Source organism: Balaenoptera acutorostrata, chromosome 1 (assembly GCF_949987535.1).
Source record: "Balaenoptera acutorostrata chromosome 1, mBalAcu1.1, whole genome shotgun sequence".
Lineage (NCBI taxonomy): Eukaryota > Metazoa > Chordata > Mammalia > Artiodactyla > Balaenopteridae > Balaenoptera > Balaenoptera acutorostrata.
The window spans coordinates 160,498,479-160,515,649 of NC_080064.1; the positions used below are offsets into that span (position 1 = coordinate 160,498,479).

Consider the following 17,171-nt stretch of genomic DNA (forward strand, 5'->3'; position numbering starts at 1 on the left):
AACTCTTCATTGTTTCATAGATTTGCTCACAAAGACAGCTGCAAGTAGACATGTGTCTACGTGCACGCACAGCCCAACTGTTGAGGGGGAAGGAAGAGTTGTCACAGTGCTCTAGTACTTTCCATCTGGTTAACAGAGAAAGAGGATTTATCGTTAGATAAATCCACAGATGGTTCTGTAGATCTTCTTTGAAAGAGGTTGTTCAGAGAGAACCCTCTCGTTATACGAGAGCCACTGAATCCATAATGGTTTTGTTGTCCTTAGGAAACCGTAAAGAATTTCTACATTCATGAAAGCATGTTACCTAGAGAGCATAAAGGAAATCTCTAGTCTATTCTGATCACATGTGGACTCCTGAGAGGGTTCAAGATAGTCCCATCTCAACGCTGACCACATCCCCACCTGCCCATGACCCTGACCTTGAGAAAAGTGGAGTTACATACTGAAAAAACTGGCGACAAAGGTTGACATGAGGCTACATCATGGTGACCTCTGATTCACTTGTTTATATTTATTATGCGGACAAGCAAAAACATTTTTTTGCATCAGTCTTTCTTACAAAGCCAAGAAGTAAGGAAATCTAGAGCAAACACGATGGTCTGGAAAGGTGGACAGAGTGGATGGTTTCCTGGCAATTTACATGCTTCAAAATCTAAAGAATGAAACTGGACAGAAAGAAGGTACAACATAAACCCTATGTGTACATATTCACACCTACTTCTGAAAGACCAACCCCTGGACCCTACCACTGAGCAGCCCCATTCTGATATACAGGAGACCCAAGCCAGTGACCGTGGCCTTCATTTTACATCATCTTCTCCATTCTCTATTTCCGCAATAGCCCTTATTACTGAGTGCACAAACTATTTTATCAGAATCTTGCATCTAATGAGACGTATAAATATTTAAACAAAATGGAAAAGAAACATGTGACTATGATGATCAAATGCTAAGTGCCTGAATATCAGAGTCCTTTCAATCAATTTTTAAATCGGCTTTTTTTAAAGCAAGGATGGAACCAGATGAAGACACTAAAACCACACATATCCACACAAAACCACTATAACCCCGGCTTATAGAATTAATCATCCCAAAGCATTACTACCCCCATGCCCAGATCCAAACTTAGCTCTGTGGAAAGAGCAAAATGGCATGGAGTACTAATGTCATTTGAAAATCAAGTAATAATCAAATAACCATTACTCAGTAAAACAGACTTCATAGTATTATGAACTGAGCAGTCCAATAAATGTTACTTCTCTTAATCAGTTCTGATTGGTATTTGCTATAGGAGACACAGACAAATCTTTGACCAATCTTTAATTAGTATCACTGATGAAATATTTATTCTTTTAATTTGAATTTAGAGACCCAATAAAGCCATGTTTGCATCTTTTATCAACTTAAATATTATCCTCCTTTATTGATTTTGTCATGACTGCAGATTCTGAAAATGTTCTCCCGAAACAATGCATATTTCACATATGCATAGTTGCCCTGGTCTCATTGTTTTTAGGGCAAATATTTAATATAGGTATTCAGGTCATAAATTCATTTCAGTCCTCTTTCTGAGGGGATCATGCAGTAGATTTCCTCTAAGTGTCAAGAGAGAAAAGGAAGATATTTTTAGACATCCGAAGACCTTCTTAGGGAATCATAGATTCACCAAATCGTACCTAATCCTCCCTGGAGTTCCGGGGGTTCAATTCACAGAAACGGTGGGGCTGGACAACATTACCGGGCCCTTGTGTCTAGGGCCCAGACACTGAACTCAGAAGCCAGTGTTCTATATTTGGTTCTACAACCGATGGGCTGCCACCTTTAGCTTAACCCGTCTCCCAACCACAGACACAGTTACACAGTTCCCAAGTCTGATGGTTCAATGGGGATTGGAGCTCATTTAAAATAGCAGAAATCACCAAGCATATTATTAAAATCTAATGAAGCAATCAGATTGCACCTTGTTCCAAGAACACCTTTACCAATTTCCTCTAGTCCACAAAACACCTCTGAAATTAGTAATATCCAGAATACTCTAGGAAACAAAACAAAACAAAACACAGGAGGGACTGTATCTTCTGAGAGTTACACAAACAAATAACATAGATGTCCTCTGTATTGCTCAGAGGAATTTGCAGGACTGGAATATCTCCCCTAGTTATTGGTTTTGAATTTTCTTTCACCTTCTCTCTTGCATTCTAGAATCTCCAATGAAAGCTACCTCTTTGTGACAAATCTATTACAAATGGGTGTTTGTAATGTGTAGAACATCAGATGTTCAAACAAGCTGTGCTTTTTCATCTATTACATGTACTTGATAGCACCATCTACTCTGCTACCTAGAAGTTTCAGGTACACTTACTCCTGAGATTATTATGCATGAGATTATCAACTTTTTCTCAGAAACTGGGTCATACTAGCTTTTGTTTGCTATTGTATATTTAAAACCCAGCACAATGCCTGGCACATAAACATCAAATGAGGAGAACACAGATCTTTTCTCAAGGAAGCCAACACTTAGTGTGTACTTGTCTCTAGGGAACCTTTGATGGCGTCTACCTGGGAGACTGCGCTTCGTCCTTGACACAGCTTCTGCTGCAGAGTCCTGACCTCCAGGTGGGTGCAGACTCTGATACTCCTACATTCTTACTTCTATCCAGAAACCACAAAAACAACAACTGAGGTTTTCATGTTTCCGCAAGATCTGTTTTGTGAAAAAATGCCGAGTAGGATCCCTAACGCTTTTAATCAGGTTCAATAAAACAGAATACTCTGGGATTCAGGACATAATCTTCACTGAAATCCATTTTAGAAGTAACAAGCCTACTTTTTTCTTAAAATAATCTGCCATGAAAAGATAGGAGACACAAATATAAAAATAACCTTATTATTGATACACTAGCTAACGTGTATGTTGTGTATGCTGCCATTTCCTGTCAAAATCTTCATTAGTCGCTAATACTGTCAAACAAAATCTGGGCCCACAATTCTATTTGGTGGTGGCTGTCAGGTTATATTTTGCACATTTCAGTATTATTTAAAAGTACTTTTCCATATTTAGTATATGATGGCTTACTGTACCTTTCCACCGGCATTTATCACCTCTCAAGATTGATCAGTCTCCACGAAAGTGAAGTTCACTGTCACAGAAGGGCCTAGCCCTCATTTATTTCCCTGTCCAGTATTTGGTACAGAGCGGAATGTACAATAGTAGATGTGCCTTCAATGTAAAGGTCACACACTTAGAAATAGAAATATAAGTTATTAAAATAGACTTATAATCTTTAAAAACATCAAGTGCCCTTAAAGTCTACATAATTGTACAAAATTCAATGTGTATATTTTCTTTTGCTCCAGGTTCCAAAATGATCCTAAAGATGCTGCCGTCTCCCAAACCAGAATTCCAGTTGTTGGCAGGATTCACCATTGAGTTTAGAAAACTACAGGCTTACAGATCCCCATCAACCAACTTTATCCTTGCCTAATTTACCCATCTCTGTAGTAAGTTAAGTCAATGTAGCTTATGGGGCCTTGAAGGCATTTAAAGGATATTTAGAGGAGTATTTTTTTTTTCTTCATTTGATTTAGCTACAGCACGATAAGACCATGTTAATTTGTTTTTCTTCTGCATCTCCTTACTAATGATTAGGACAGGCTCTAAACATGAATGATGGAGAGAGAGGTGTGCTGTAAGTGCCTAAAGCGGTGAATTTGGTTCCCACCACCCCATGTTCAGCTCTGCCACTTACTATCTATGTGACTTTGGGCAGGATACCCAAACACTCTATCTCTAAGGATATGAGGATAATAAGTGCTGCTGAAATACACACACACACACACACACACACACACACACAATCTGTTTACAGTACTGAGTACTTATCAGGTGCAAAGCATTGTCTTAAGATCTTTACATTTACTAACTTATTCCTTACACCAATCCTATGAGGAAAAAAGCAAAGGCAACAGAGCACATAGTGGCTAAGTAAATGCCCAGGTTTTCTCAAACAAAAGTGGTAGAACTGGGATCTAGCTGTTTTACTGCCTCTGAGGGATATAACTAAGATTATAAAAAGCATCTAGGACCAAGTTTGGCACACAGTAGGTCCTTAATATAAATGGTAGGGTCTTCTTTCTCTCTGTCTCTCTCTTCCTTGTGTTTCCTTGTCACAGAAATCAATCGCCAGATTGTCTTAGACGAGCCTGAAGGATAAATTCAACTGGTATAAAGAGCCTAGCCTAGTCACTAGAGATAAAATCTCATGAGTATATATAAATATTAAGCCTACTAACAAATATAATGCACCTATAAACACACACACACACACACACACACACACACACGCACACAATTCAAGTTAAGCCTCCAAAGAAACTTCCTGGAATAACCCTTGCCAATGAGTTTATCATCAATACTGATGGAAAATGGACTCAGGTCACAAACACTATGCTGGGTTTAGGGGCAGGAAGAGAGGAGGTCAGACAAGAATAAAACTTATTGCCTGCCTTCAAGGGCCCAGAATCCACTGGGGGACTCTTTTTAATAACTCACTGTAATATATTTTGTACTACACTAGAGGTATGTAAAAAAAAAAAAAAAACCTATGGGAATGTAGAGCAAGAAACAATTAATTCTGCCAGAGGATTCAGGAAGTCTTCACAAAATGGAAGTGATTTCTTTGAGACGTGTTGAATTTCTCTAGGCAAAGACACAGGTGAGAAGGGCACTCCAGGTTGAGAGAATGACTAAGCAGAGACACGGAGGCATGGAGAGCCTGCGATGTGCCAGCAGTCGTGAGAAGAGCGGGGTGGCTAAAACATACCGCAGCTGAAGGAGGCCAGGGAGGTCAACTGGGTTCTAAGTGTGAATGGCCGCTTAGACAACTGGTAGGGGGTTTGGACTTTATCCTGTGCAGTGCGAAAGTCCGGAACAGAAGGCACCGTAGACACATAGACCAATGGAGAGTACTTCATAGCCTGGGTGATAAAGGAAAACAATCTATACTAAAGTAGCAGCAAGGGGAGACTTCCCTGGTGGTCCAGTGGTTAAGACTCTGCGCTTCCACTGCAGGGGGCAGGGGTTTGATCCCCGGTCAGGGAACTAAGATCCCTCATGCCCCATGGCTCAGACAAAAAAATAAAAAAATACAGTGGCAAGGGGGGATGAGTAGAAAGAGATGCAGTCAAAGGATCTTCTGTAGGTAGAATCCACTAGGCTTAGTAACTGAAGAGATGGAGGGGTTAGAAAAAGACGAATGCCAGGAGGTGTCTGATGACAGTAGTCTATAAACTTGATGCTCTGAATATTTACTCTTGCTTGAAAAGAAAGGAAGGGAGAAGGAAGGAAGGGAAGAAGGAAAGTAGGAAGGACTTGCCTTTGAGGAACTGATGCAATTCTAAGGTGCTGTAAAATGGAAGCAGAAGAGTAGACATCCTGAGTTACAGTAAAGGGCACCTAAGGGCACTTGTTGGTGGCCCTACATCACTTCCCAAAATACATACACAATGTAACACAACACCCTTTATCTTCTTTTCTCCATTCCTCTTTCTTCTACCTCCTTCTTCTCCTTCCCTCTTTCCCTTCCCTCTTCTGTGTAGTCTGTCCTAGGCCCAAATACATCAGCAGAGCTTAGCTCTACAAGGTGGGAAGAATCCATAATACTCTGCTCTCTCGTTTCCCTCACACTAACATTAGTGTCACAACCACAATTTACTTGACACTCCTCAGAATCCCATTATAAAAATTCAGGTTCTTCCAAAACTGCTTTGTGGGACTTATTGAACCTAAAAGCTCAGCTATGTTTACCCCTGAGCCTGCGGCCTCAAAGTGGAATAACTTAATAAATGGACGCGGCAGAGACACCTTTATGCTTCCTATGCAAATACTGCTTAGAAAAGCCATTAATGGGAATTATGGAAGGAGAAAGCCAACTAAATACATGGGCCAGAATAAGCAGGATGACTCAGTTGGCCTTCAGGGCCCTTCTCCTCTGCTGGTAATTTTATTAGAACCATTGCCAGTGAAGAAATTTGGAGCTTTTCGAATTGAACTGTAAATTGTTCCTGCTTTCCATGGGATCCTAAAGCAATTTCAGGGGGAATTTTTCTTTGGTTTGTGGAGTGATTCCCTGTGGACTGGGGGAAGTCTTTTGGAAATTTCTGGGTTACTCCTGGGGATTTTTCCCAAAATGGATTCTTCTTTAGAAATAGTTTGGTTATTAATTTTTAAAAATATTGGAAACTTTTTGTATAAAAATGTGTAGCATGTCCCCAAGTTTCTGTTTACAGGAGTCATAAAAACACTATTATAATGGTAATATCTTATAATGGTGGAAATGTTTATACTCATGGTTATAAAACCCTGTATTACTGCTTTGATCTCTGCAGTAAGAAGTTATTGTTTTAAAAACAAGACACTGAATGTGTTTTTGACAATTCTTCATTACCCAATTTATTTTTGGCAGAAGTGCTATAAAGTGTTTCCTTTTTATTTATAAAAATATATTATTTGTGATTCTGGGAAAAAGACTATGAAATGACATGGAAAGCACCTTAAAATGTTTGTCTGTGAGACCACTTAAAGGCTCATAAAAACTATTTTGATGTAACGTTTATTGTGTTCTATCATCACGTCATTCATTTTATTTAAAAGTGCATGCCTCTTTCCACATCCCAATTTTAACAAAATCATCTTTTACTGTTCACATCATGCTCAGAAAACTTCAGGTGGCATTAATAATGCCGCCCATTCACACCTGAAACTAACACAATATTGTAAATCAACTGTGGTTTAATAAAAACAATAAAATAAAATAATGCTGACCGTTCACAGTGGCAATATAAAAAAACTCCTTTAACCTTCTCCTCTGTTGTTTCTCTTGCAGCCAAAGTTCCAACACTAACAACAACAAAATGTTGTTTAAAAGATGATAGATATGGGGAATGACACTCGATACTTTGTAATAACCTATAAGAGAATCTGAAAAAGAATATATATACACACACATATATATGTAAAATTGAATCACTTTGCTATACGCCCGAAACTAACACGACATGGTAAATCAACTATACTTCGATTAAAAAATAAATTAAAAAAAAAGATGATAGATATGAATGGGAGAATTGTTTTTCGTTTTCTAAGAACGATATCTCATTACACTCATAAGCTTTCATTTCATTGTTAGCCTCTTAACCCAAATAGGTTTCCTTTTGCTATTTTCCCTGCTCTGTCACAAGTTTCCCAAGAGAGTCTTTTCTTGGTTTGCAACTCCTGTAGAGTAAAATATCACTTCTGGTGTCTCCACAGGGCCACAATGTCCAGGCTACACGAAATTTGAAGTCCTTTCTCCCTGACTCCACACCCTGCTTTACAAAAACACACCATTTGCAGATCAAAGAGAGACGATTTATGCTTTCATCCAGCTGACGGACGATTAAATTAAAACAGATCAGCAGTGCAGTGCACGGGCAGGTGGCTCCCACCACCACTGTCGGCCTCAGAGCGATTAAATTGTGGCGGAGATGGAGGGTCTTCCGCTCCCATTCCCGCACTTACAGATCAAACGGTGACAAATGAGATGTTACCGCTCTTGTAAAGCAGGGCGACAATCTGTCAAAATCCAACATAATTTGTGACCCTCTGTGACATCCTCTTTCTCTCTTTTTTTTTTTTTTTTGACATTTGAATACAGTGATTGTACTTGAGTCAAGTCCATTTAAGTGAATATAGTCAATTCTATCTAAAGGAATACAGCCTGTTAGCGCCAACATGGTAGCTGAATATGTATCTGGTGAGTACTCCAGCGACCCTTTGTGTTAAGTGCATACCATTAACAATGAATTCTCATTTTTTCCAAGTTATATAATTTGATGTCTTGACAGCCCAGACACTTAAAGCACTACTATTTGTTTTAAATGGCTTTATTTTATTGTTTAAATGTCAGTATCAAAATAAAGTAATGCATACAGCCTTGTCAGTTCTAGTACAGGGGGAAGTATTCCCGTTGAGGAGAGTCTTGAAAGAGTTTGTTCTAAAAATGGACTCAAAAGTCAATTGCAATGTCTCTTGGCTGAATCCTTAAATGACTCATGAAACATATTTATACCACATTTTCTGTTTAGCTGGTGCATTTAATAAGGCACTGAAGCATAAACAGCAAAGGGAGCATAGCATCTTAACTTACTGAAGTTGACATCATTGCCAGGTTAAAAAAAAAAAAATTACTGACTATGGAAAATGACTGAGGGATGTTTGATAGAACCCACAGCCCAGATAAATGAACAGACCTCTCCGTGGGCTTTAATTGTAACATCTGCTGAATTATTATAGGTGGCTTAGTCTTAAAGGAAGAAAATAAAAGATTCAAGGCACTGATGGAGGATAGTTTCCAATATTTTTAACTACTAGAATGACAGGGAGAATTGATTCTCTCACCCCTCTACTCCATTCAGACCTGTTTGGGGTTTACGAGCCTGTCACATTTCGGAAAAGCCGTTGACTTTCTACGTCAAAGTGGCTAAAGACTTTTCCCAAAAGACTTCTGTTGACCACAAACTTTTAGGCAGGGTAATGCCAACCTTCAGGGAAATCACTCTGAAATAACTTTGTTTACAAAGAATAAAAGTATATCTAGACTCTTTGAGCACTTTTTTTTTAGGGTTATACTTTAAGGTTCTCGGGCATAAAATGTTTTTCTGCTGTGTAGCTCACTCTGTGATCTGCCAAAGTGGGTGGGCTCAAGTTATTCTGCTCATCCTGGTTTATTTCCTTACCTCTGGACTTGTTTGCCCACATTTTAAAGTAACTGTCCAGCTTGATTACAAGCCCTGTTGATGACTTGGCTTCAGAAACCCAGCTGGCTAAAGAGTAGACCCCAGTTTATGGGATTTCAGAGTAATGAGCTGAGACAGAAACTTCACCTCCATTTTTGGCACACGGCATTGTGATATACACTAATCTACCCTTCTTATGATGGACCTTTATATCCTCTCTAGGTTTTAATGCCTGTCATCACTCTATTGTTACCCAGATGAGGAAAGGGAGAATATGAGCCTCAAGACCTACAGACCTTGTCTATTAAAGCCAGGGTCTCAAGCCAGTCTGAACACATAAGAAGAGCCATGGATTTACTTTCTACAGCCAGGAAAAGGCATTTCACCCCCGAAAAGGGATTCAGCGTCTATGGCCAGCAGCTCTACTGTGTCAGGAGTTACTAGAGGGTCGCTGCAGTGGATGATCACAGAAGAAAGTCTACAGTAAGTCCCCTACACACGAACCTTCAAGTTGCGAACTTTCAAAGATGTGAACGTCCATTCGCATGTCTAATCACGTATGGCGTGAGTGAAACTGCAGCTTGCCCTCTGTCTCCTATCGTTGACGATCCTTCAGCTCTACCATCTCCCACCTTCTCTCCCTCCTCCAGTCAGTAACTCTTCTTGCCTGTTCACTCGATGCCAGCCCCTATATGCCAGCTGTTGTATCAATACTGTGTTATTGTACTTTTCAAGGTACTGTACTGTACTGTAAGATTAAAAATGTTTTCTTTATTTCTTGTGTTTGTTTGTCTTTTATGTATTATTTGTGTGAAAAGTATTATAAACCTATTACAGTAAGGTACTATACAGCCAATTGTGATAGTTGGGTACCTAGGCTAACTTTGTTGGACTTATGAACAAATTGGACTTACAAACGCGCTCTAGGAAAGGAACTCGTTCATATGTAGGGGACTTACTGTATTGGGGTTTGGCTCCACTACTGTGTGTCTGTAGATTTCTAGACTGTAACTCCCACAGAGTTACCCTAACCTGCTGTGTGAGTGGCTTTTGTTATCACTGAAAGCCTACCAACAGGTTGGTAGTTAATATCGTGCTTAGTGAAATAAGCCAGACAGAGAAAGACAAACACTATCATGTCACTTATACGTGGGATCTAAAAAAACAATACAAATGAATGTATATGCAAAACAGAAACAGACTCACAGATAGAATAACCCAGTCGTTATGAAAGAGGAGAGGGAAGGGGGAGGGGCAAATTAGGGGTATGGGATGAAGAGATACAAACTACTGTGTATAAAATAGTTAAGTGACAAGGATATACTGTATAGCACAGGGAATTATAGCCATTATGTTGTAAAAACTTTTAATGGAGTATAATCTGTAAAAATACCAAATCACCATAGTGTACACATGAAACTAACATAATATTGTAAATCACCTATACTTCAGTTTTTATAAAAGTATGTTCTTCTCTGAACCAGTTGGAAAATGGGTATAAAAAAATAGAAAATGCAGGTTTGCCAAATGTCCTCTTCACAGTAATCCTTCCCAAGTCAAAAAATGCCACGTGAAAAATTTTAGAAAGATTGACTTTTATTTTCCCCTTCATCCCATCTAGCACTTTCTCCATATTGTTTATAAATGCAAATAGGTTAGAATTGTACCTATTGTGATTGACAAACAGCAGTCATTGGGGTGGCCAACTGGCCTGCATTTGTTAACAGATTACTTCTACTCCTGTGAGTTCTGTCTGGCTCCTGGGTCTGCAAAGGCCTTTGCTGATTTTATAACCTGCCACAAAGCAACGAGCTGATCTCTATTCCTCACTTTCCTCTCTCTTCTCTCACTTTCCTGCTTTTGATGTAGATTCTCTATTAGACACAGGGGATATAAAGCAGGTTTTCACCTTTGCCTGGAAGTAAGCACAAGGGGAGGAAAGAGGAAGGTGGCAGAAATATTCTGAACTTTAAAATCTTCCCTCTACCTCCAAGATGAGGATAAATGTCCCCCAAAGATTCCCTGAGATACACGCACAGACAGCTCTCCCCCCACAGGGATCTCCTGGCACCTCAGGGCTTTTTTGTTTTTTTTTTCTTTTTCTTCTTTTGATGGAATATAAGACTCTCAGTGTATGTAGAGATCTTTTCAAGCAAGACTACTGTTCTGTATCTGTCAAATGACATCTTTATAAGATAAAACTCATCTGATCTGTTTCTTTTCAACGTCTTCAATGTTTGCTATAATATGTTAATTATATGTGAACTTTCCTACCTCTAACAATTTCTCAGACTTTCCTTAGCTAAAGCTCGCATCTTCCCGTGTAACTTTTCCAGCAACAGAACACAAGTGCATCTGAGTGGCTGATGTTGACCAAACTGGAGACCACTTGAGAATGTCACTAAAAGAACAGTGGCTGAAGCTTATAAATAGGTGACACTATTGATAAAGCATCAACAAAATGCTTCATGCTGTGAAACATAAAGCCCAAGCAGTCATATTGTTAAAAACCTGTTCCTGTGTCTAATGTCTACATAAATAGCATGAACGCAATCTCATGAGCTGCTTTGTTTGGTCTCAAGCTAATGACAGGCGCAGGAGAGGAAACTTTTCCTACTAATTGCTGGTCTGCTTTAAAAACAACAACAACAAAACAAAAAAAACTTCCGGGGTGTAGGAGACTTACAATGTGAGCAAACATAATATCACAGAGCGGAATTCAAAAGAATGCCAATTATTTGAACATTCAGCAATGATCACATATTGTGGTCCTTAAGTTTAGACCAATAACATTTTGATAACAAAAATGCTCAACTCTTGGCCTTAACCTCACCCGGCACTTGTTGCTACTGAAAGATTAAGGTTATCTCTCTATGTAAGTAACCCACATTTATGTCCAAAATTATACTATAAAGCAGGAGACTTCTTGGCTAGAATAAAATGGTTTTTAACATCAATTTATTAGTACTCTGAAAATGCAGGTCCCTTTCCCTCAGCTGAATGACTAATGCATTACAAGATTCTGTGATACCCAAACCATTGACTGTCAGAAAGATTTAAGTTCAAATCAACATGCATTTATTCTTTGGTATAGCAATATGGAAGGCTGATGGCATGAATATTTTACAGTAATGTTTCAATATTAAAATCCCCATATTGAGATTCTGGAGTAGCATACAAATTATATTTAACTATCAAAAAATTCATTGAAGTACTTATTAGAGTATCAGTAATAATAGTCATTAAAATTTTATGATCACTTAAAAAAGAGCACTAAATAAAGACAGTTTAGCAAAGGCCCTATTTACATATTTTAACAAGACTTACATAGTAATATCAAAATCACATTGAATGTGAGAGTAAAATTAAACTTGCCCTCAAAAGAACAGATACATTATGGATCTACCCTGATAAATTTGCTTGTTTTCCCAATAGTGGGGTGAGTTGCACTCATTCATTCACTCTGCCTTTTTGGACCAGCTGGGATATTACACAAAATATGACCAAGGGTCAGGGGTTCAATCTATGAATTAAGGACAGAATTAACTAAAGAGGCTGTATAGGAATTGAGTCTGCAACCTTAGCCTCCTTTAGCACCAAGTCTGATTTTGCTCGGCTAAACACTTACACATGGACATCACCTGATTTACATATATGTAAGTAAAGAATATGTATATAACTTCTCCCACATATATATGTATATATATAGGTGGCTCACTTTCATTTAAAACCTTTTAGAATATTTATGCAAGTTCAAGTCCTTAAGCATTTTGATATATAAAATATGAAGCTGATTTTTCACAGCATTTTAGAAAGCTGATGAAAATCATTTTCAAAACTATGGGCCCTCACACTTTGCACCTCGATCCAGTGTAGACCATAAAACTAAAATATTAGTGGGATTTGCTTTCTTTACCTTACATGTGTAAGGTTAAGTGTGATCACTGTAAATTCAACGCACTTGAGTAAACAGTAGGCCAACAGAAATTCTCAAGGAGAGATATATGTAGGTACTCAGGAAAGATGGGTGGCCTGGGGTCAACAACCAAGTCTGCTGAGAGTAGCCGTGCCATTGACACAGGTCACTTTGGTTTCCTTGGGACGAGTGATTTACTGGCAAACACATTCAGTAGAACCCGTTAGGATCTATCAGAATTTGAGGCTCATGGTGGCCAATTCATTTGACAAGACATGCAGCACCACAAAATCCAATGAGGAATAAATAGGCCACGCCATATATGAGTCCTTAGCTATTTTCCTTGTTTTCCTGTCTAGTGACTTTACAAAATGTCTAACACTATCAAATCAGAAAAGTGAAAGACTTCCTAATATCATACCGTTCTGATTGTGTGTGTGTGTATATACACATGCTCATGTGTATGAGAGAGGAAGATAATTATAGAAATTATAGATTCTTATAATCAGAAATTTATAGAAAATATGAAATACAAAATGTCAAGTGATGCATTCTGAAGTATTATCTAAAGAAAAAAAGAAAAAATATCAGAACTTTTTGGGACCGCCTTCATTCTATGGTGGTAACAAATTCATCAAAAAGCCCATGATCACCATTGTTCCTGTTTCCCTTCTTCAAAGAAATAGGAATTAAGGTCTCTCACTGTCATTGGCTGCCAAATAAGTTTCATGCACCTTATATGGCAGCTATATTAGCTTTAGAGGTAGGACATTAACTTTTTCCTGCAAGAGTCTAGCTAATGCCAAGCAGGAGTTCTGTATTCTGAAAGGCATGACTGGTGACAGAGGACAAAAGACCACAAACAATAATTTGCAATGTATTTGGGCCCTTCTTCTGAAGTATCTTCAGCTTCCCAATGATCTTTTTTGAGCTTAATATCAAAATTCAATTACATCTTTCACGACACAGAGTGGTTTGTTTAGTTGAAGAGTTAAAAGATACCCAGAATGACCTGATAACTGAATAATCCACAGAGAACACCCAATACATGTGGCTAGCAGAGAGTCAAATTTAACTCACAATATCTAGTCAGTAAAATACCTAAAAATGTTTTTAAACTGAAAAGCTCATTCAATTTGAATTAGAGAAACCTTGAATACGTAACACTGACTCAGGAAGATCCAAAGCATACAACCTTCTTCATTTCATGGTCCTTCCCAACGTTTCAAAAATTAAAGAATAAGCCCTTTTGATATTAAAAAAGCTCTTCATACATGTAGAATTGGTTTTTTTCATATAATTAGGAATGCTCTACTCTATAGTAACAGATGGTAGAATATAGTCTTTAAAAGCCTGGGCTGGGAAGTCAATTTCTGGTTTGAATCCCAGCCCTGTAATGTACCCATGTGATTCTGAACAATTTACTTAATATCTTTGTTCCCCAATTTTCTCATCTACAAAATGGGTTAAAAATAGCACCTAATCCTTAGTGTAATTTTGAGGATGAAATGACTTAATATACATAAAGCTCTAATTGTAAACCATCACTATTTAATACATTTTAGATCAGCCCATCACAGAGCCAATTTGCCAGTTTAAATGCTATGCTGCCCCCAGAAAGTCCTACTCAGTCTTTTATATTCATTCATTCAATTGTTCTTATTCTCAAAGAGTTTGGACAAGGACACACCACCAAGCTAATGTCGAACCAAGAAAAAGAACTAATGAGGCCTACTCTTGACAGTAAGTGTGTACTTTGGTGGGGTGGAGTAATTACTTAAATAATATAAGTCAATCCTTCCTTCACTAATTCTAATTCATTCACATTACACTCTGGCACAAAGTGAATAAGGAGTTTAATCACTTATATGTGACCTAGGAAAATGTTGACAGTGTTTGACCTCAAGGACAAAAAATATAAATATTTACAAGAATGTACACTTTTATAAGATAGTTATCTCCTCTCATCCATGGTCCTTTGATCTGTGACTATAGTTACCATTTGGAACATCTACTGAAATATCCTCCATTTTCAGAAAATAGTTCAAGGCAGAGCAGTATTTTGAATGATGCAGAAAAGAGGACTGATCTTTAAACACGTTTGGCTCACCAATCTGAAATCTGCTATTCCTTGAGATAGTATCAATATTGACATAAAGTTTGGACACCAGATGTCAAGATGCAGGGTGTTTTCCAATGAAGACTCCCATCTTATTTTGCTTTTACATCAGCCAATGAATATGGATTAGACTGGAAGCAGCCCTGGATATGTATCCACAGCAGAAACTCACTGTAAGTGGCATATAAGTGAGATTTATGTATAAAATTTTGCATACTTATTCTAGTCTAAAGCACTCAAAGCACTAACCTTGACCTACCCTATCCAGTTGGGCAAAAATCCAATGTATTATTCGATTTCAATAATTTTCTTTTCTTTAAGTTTCATTGGAAAAGTATGCCTGCCTACCTCATATAGTACTAAAAGATACATCCTAGTGATATGTGCTTAAAAGGCTTGACAAAGAGGTACAATATTGAGGGCCACATACAGTAATTATTCCATACATCCAATCAAATATACCATTGGTCGCAGCCTTGTGTGTTGTTACCAGGTGAGGGGAAAGGAGATGCAGAAGGACCTTAACCCACACGTCCAGGTAATGTTATGATAAAGCCACGCCCCTTAGAAAAAAGGCTTCCCTCAGATAGTTCTCATCTCTAGTCAACACCTGAAGTTCTCAACAATGCCATTCCCTCATTGTCCTCTTGAGGAAGCAGAATGTCTCATTATTAATCAAGCCATTTGGGGGCAGGTCACCAACCACAGAAGACAAAATTTCACTCTCCCAAGTCATCTTGGCTCTGTTGTTCAGAAATAGAGATTGATGGCACACAAGGATTAATCAATTGCAGTGGACGGCTCCACTGATTTTTCTGATGAAGTGATTATTACTCCTTCCAATAATATTCCCAAATCCCGTCAGGCTCTGAGGGGGGTGAACTCTGCCTCTGAAATGCTTCTCAAGTCCATCTCTTTCTAGGCCTACTGCCATCACTCTCGTGTGGATCCTCACTGTTCGACCCTTGAAAAATCCACAGTGATGTGCTGACTAGATTCCATGCCTTCCCTCCATCCACGCTTCTCCCTTAAACACATCACTTCTCTTAAGGCACAGAAGCCTTAATTGATGTCGACTGTCTACAGGATACAGTGCACGTATTTGGCCTGGAATTCTAGCAACACCTTCCACGATCTGGGCCTTATCAACTCCATCCTCATCTCCAAATTCTGCCTTTCCCAAAACTTGATTTGAGCCAGAATGATACTTACCGTACCCTGAAAATCACTTAGACCTGTGACTTAAGTGACACCTGTATATAACTGGCCACAGTTACTCTTCTGTGGAAGGTCTTTCCTCTTGACTTCTGAAGTTCTAAGAATTAACATTTCTTTAAGAATGCGAGAAAGTCCACTTCTAAAAGATTTCTTAAAACACTCTGGTCATCTTTAATTAGTTAGGAACTCAACTCTGATAACTAGTGTCTGGCTTATTTATACAGGACCTCTTCTATGCTCCTGAGAATTGTTATATTTCCTTTTAGGTGTTCTTTGATCCTTCTCAACTAGATCAACAGCCCTTTAGGGGCACAGACCCTATACCTGAAATTCCCTGAACATATTAAAGTGATCTATACATAATGGAAAATTTGTTCACTATGATATTAAGAGAAATGTGTGTTTCTTCCTTCTATTAAATAGCTCTGATGGAACACAAAGAAAAAATATGTATATTTATAATATACAATTATATATAAATATAATATAAATGTAAGAAATTATATAATACATAGTTTTATTTATAAAATATATAAATATATTTATATATTTACATATATTATTCCCATAAAAGAGTGCACACAATCATTTCCTTAGTAGGCCATGCTTTTTATTGGTGTTTGCATCTTGTAAGCTCAATTTATAAGGTCAGACTTTTCCTGAAGAAGAAATTTAGATGCATATGAATCACTCTGATTACAGGTTTCTCTTTTTCAATATGCTCTACATTGATTTGAGCCTTTTGAAGTCTCAAAATAAATAAATTACTAGTATATTTGAAAGGAATTTCCGTATTTCTAGATGAGATTGGCACTTTTAAAGATATGTAAACTAATCTAAATCCCTCCTGTAGAAGATAGCATTTTAACAATATTATTCTTTTTTTTTTCCTAGGAGTTCAAAACATTAACTTTCATAGTCACAGTTCAATGCAACTTATGACTAAACTTGACATCCATCAAAATCAATTAACTCTACCTTTTAAGAACAGGGAACAGGGCAGATTTTGTTTGCAGCATTATATAGATTAACATTACCCACATAGATGATATCATTATTATCTAGCTAAATTCCTACATCCTATGAGCAATACATCCATACAATGAGGCCAGAAAGTACTAATGTAAAAGATTCCCTGCCCCT

At 38.0% G+C, this 17,171-nt stretch overlaps 1 protein-coding gene and 1 long non-coding RNA gene across 15 annotated transcripts in view; one reads left to right on the top strand and one right to left on the bottom strand.

The window, feature by feature from the left end:
* The window catches only part of LOC130707513 (uncharacterized), a 45,074-nt gene extending 35,525 nt beyond the window's left edge, over positions 1-9,549 (top strand). The window contains exons 2-6 of one of the 3 annotated variants that reach the window (XR_009007416.1): positions 2,203-2,352; positions 2,539-2,616; positions 3,358-3,501; positions 7,695-7,793; positions 8,998-9,549. This is a non-coding gene — a long non-coding RNA (uncharacterized LOC130707513). Of the gene's footprint in view, positions 1-2,140; positions 2,353-2,527; positions 2,617-3,357; positions 3,502-7,694; positions 7,794-8,997 lie in introns of those variants that run through there. The other 2 variants (XR_009007415.1, XR_009007414.1) reach the window with 2 other exon arrangements.
* Positions 1-17,171, bottom strand: part of LOC103015852 (cyclin-Y-like protein 1) — a 311,035-nt gene that overhangs the window by 109,180 nt on the left and 184,684 nt on the right. The window lies entirely within an intron of this gene.